This window comes from Rhinolophus sinicus, chromosome 16 (genome assembly GCF_057876585.1).
Source record: "Rhinolophus sinicus isolate RSI-liver-muscle chromosome 16, RSI-T2T, whole genome shotgun sequence".
Classification (NCBI taxonomy): domain Eukaryota; kingdom Metazoa; phylum Chordata; class Mammalia; order Chiroptera; family Rhinolophidae; genus Rhinolophus; species Rhinolophus sinicus.
Genome location: NC_142516.1, coordinates 124,080,883 through 124,084,751, shown reverse-complemented (window position 1 = coordinate 124,084,751; position 3,869 = coordinate 124,080,883).

The following is a 3,869-nucleotide window of genomic DNA, read 5'->3' as shown; positions in this document are numbered from 1 at the left end:
CTCAGCTCTGCAGGATTCCGGGGGGGGGGGGGGGGGGGGCGAGAGGGGGGGAGGGGAAGGGCAGCGGCTGGCAGCGGCTCCCTCTCCGTCTTGTCTCCTCTCAGCTGCTCAGGCCTGTCCCTCAGGCCTGTCTCTCACCTCACGCGCTGTCATGTCTTCCGAGGCCTCACAGGGAAGTGGAAAGCACTGTTCGTTTACAAAGAATGTAGGAACCCCTGCACTCCACGGATCTTTTCTATTTTATTTCCTTCTAAAAAGCGTTTGATGTTCTAAAAACACATATAATATAAGCATATTCTGATGGTTTTAGGCACATCAATGCCTCGGTGCTCAAAATATTAATGCTAGATAATTAAGCTCTAAGTTTGCACATTTAAAAATTAATGAGAGATCAATTATAGCACAATATACTGGGGGTGGGGGAGTTGAGACAGAGAGAGAGAGAGAGAGAGAGAGAGAGAGAGAGAGAGAGAGAGAGAGAGAGAGACAATGCTAGTTGTCCTAATACTGATTTTCCTCTTCTTCTACTATAATAAAACCCTTGACATTTACCTGAGGTACCTGACCATCTGGCATAGAGACTTCCTTTCTCAAATTCCCTAGCAGCTAAAGAAAGCCATGTAACTGAATTCTGGCCAATGCGATGTCAGAAGGAGCTCTAGACGCACTTCGCTGAGCATGTCCCTGAAGTCCCCGGGGCATGCCCCTTCTTTCAGCACTTCCTCTATCCTGCTGCCTCCCCCAGGGACTTGGTGCCAAAGAGACCATTCCAGGGATGACAGAATAACAAAATAGAGGGAACCTCACCCAATGCAGCCACAACACCATTCCTGGAGTATCTATCTCTGGACTATTAGGTGAGAGAGAAATACATTCCTACCTTGTTTATGCCACTGTTAATTTGAGTTTCTATTTTATTTCATGTAGCCAACCATATTTTAAGAGGGAGATTTTCCTGAAGCTAATGAAGTGTGCGCTTCATAAACCTTTACTTGCCTGGGATACTCCAAGGCGTGAGGAGGAAACTTCATGCTGAGTTCTCACGGTCATTTTGTATTCTTTTCCCAGAATGATTCCCCCAAATTTAATAGGCCCCCACAACCCTGAAACCACCCCTCATCCTCAATAATTCAGTGAATCGCTTCATGTGTGCCTCTTCTGGTTAGCCAACTTTAGACATACCATGTTTCCCTGAAAATAAGACCTAACAAGAAAATAAGCCCTAGCATGATTTTTCAGGATGACATCCCCTGGACATAAGCCCTAACCCGTCTTTTATAGCAAAAATTAATATAAGACCTGGTCTTATGTTCGGGGAAACACGGTAGTATAGAAGTAGTTCAAAGTTTTCTCTTGCATTAAGTAAACTTCAATGTACTCGGTGAGATTCAGGAATATCACAGCCTATTATTTCTCAAAGCATATTCCTAGATATTAATGACTGTGATAAGAAAAAAGAGCTTCATGATCAAATAATTTGGGGACATACAATATCAGCTAAAACATTTTTGTCTATGTTTTTAATAATATCTCTCAGAGGATTTAGTATGCAAATGTATTTAGAAAATCTCCCAGAGAAAGAGAATGCTGTGCTTCCTAAACTTCTGGGGCTACCTCCTTTTTGAAGAGTGGGTCATGGACTGGTTTTCTGTGGAGCATGATTTGGAAATACCAGGTTTCAGCAGGAAATATTTGTAGACCATTTCTTAGGACACACTATGTGTTTTATTTTTATTACATTAGTGGAAAAAGGTGCTTTTTCTTCCTCATCTTTTTAAATTGCTCCAAATCATATTTTTTGAATAAATAAAAAGAAATTATTTATGATTTGCATTTTTTAAAATATACAGAATCTTATAAAATATGGGGATAGAATGAAATTGAGATTTTTTAAGGAAGAATTTTTGGTATGTAAAATGTTGAGAAAACATTTACAATCAGGGGGAAGGCTGATTGTAAGACTCTTATTGACAAACCAAGGCAGTTTTCCAAACACTTTGTTCTATTTCTACTTAAACCAATTACTTAAGTGCCTTTTAACTACAATCTTCTAGCATTTCCTGTACAATACTCCTCCACTGCTTAAAATGTAGCTGGTTGATTGATTTCTTTAACATTTCCATATGTCCTGTGTCATTTTAATGAGTACACGGAGTGTGACTTTGTTCTCAGCACTTCAAGTAAACAGAGACAAGACACTACAGAGAATAATTTATATATTCAAGCAAAACCACAGACAGGGCAGAATGCGTTCATGATCCAGTAAGACAAAGCCTGGGAGAGCAGAATCGCTGTTCCTGAGAGATCTCACACCCCTGATCAGAATATTCTACACAAGGAGACCATGATGCTCTAGTGTATTTGTTGAAACAATCTGCCCTTGCTTATGGTGTGATAAGCCGATATGGTTTTCCCATGCTCTCCGGACCCCTGAGAACATTAGTAGAAATTGCATCCCTGACCCTTCCTTGGTGGTTTCTATCGCCTTCCCTAAACTTAATTTGATATGATCTTACTTACCACACATTTTTTCCTAGGTTCTTAAAACACAGCATTTTTCACTCCCTGTGAAGGATGTTCCACTTCAGGGTGGGGTATGCTTCCCTTTCATCCAGAGACTCAATGCTAAGCAGCTCCTCATCTTTACTTTTTTCATTAACTCGTCTTAAAAATCAGCTCATTTCCTTGAAAGGAGGGGGTATTACTTAACATTCTCTGTTGGAGGGCATGTGCAGTGAAAACAATCACTCCTTAAGTGATTTTTAAAATGTAAACTTTCCTATGAAGTATAACACACACACATACCAGTGTTAAAGGCACAGCTCAAGGAAATTTTATGCACTGAACTCACTCATGGGGCCACAACCAAAAGAGAAATCAAAATTTGCCAGCACTCCAGAAGACTCTTGGAGGCCACCTCCCCATCACTTTCCACTTTATTCCATCCCAGAAAAGAACGATTTTTCTGACTTCTGTTACCATAGATTCATTTTGCCTTTTTAAGCAAATTAGGCAAATAGAATCAGGCAACACAAGTATATGCTCTATTGTACCTGGGTTAACATTCTGTTTGTTGAGGCTACTGAAACAGTAACTTGTTCATTTTTATTACTCACTCTTACTCTGTGGTATGAAAAGGCAAGAATTTATTTTTCCCTTCTATCTTGGATGGACCTTTAGGTTGTTTTTCATATTTGACTATTAAGAATACTGCTGCAGGGAAATCACTGTGCATGTCCTTTAAAGAAGACATGTACACATCTCTGTGGAAATATATCAAAGAGTATAATTTCTGTGTGATAAACCAAGGTGCTGGAGCAGGCTTGTACCAGCTTATAAGAGTCCGCTGTTAAATCATTAGGAAATTTGCAATCTAGTTGTTAAACATAGCCATTATTAAAAGGTAAGTTACATAAACTTACAATTAATTATTTAAAAGTAATAGTAATAAATACTCAAAACCCTTCATTTCCTAATTTTCTTTTTACTACATTTTGCCCTTATCTGTGCTCTCAAGCCTACTTGCATTTATTATATCTATATGGTCGAAACATAATATAATGGTGTGCTACTATGCATCTCTTCTCAACTCTGCTTTTGAGAACCTCATGTTGATAGAATATTACGTTGGTTTTTGTGGTAGTAAATACACCATGGAAATTGGCAATCACTAAAAATCAGGGTTTAATTTAGTGTTTTGCTGATTACTAAGACTTAAGAAAGATGGAAAAAATATTAATAATGTTGATTAAGTATAAATGTGTGTTGCATCTGTAGGTATTACATTGTAAATAGCATAAAAAACTGAGAAAATATATTTTGAATATTTGAAAACTATTATCCAATTCAGGAAAGAATTGTTCATATAA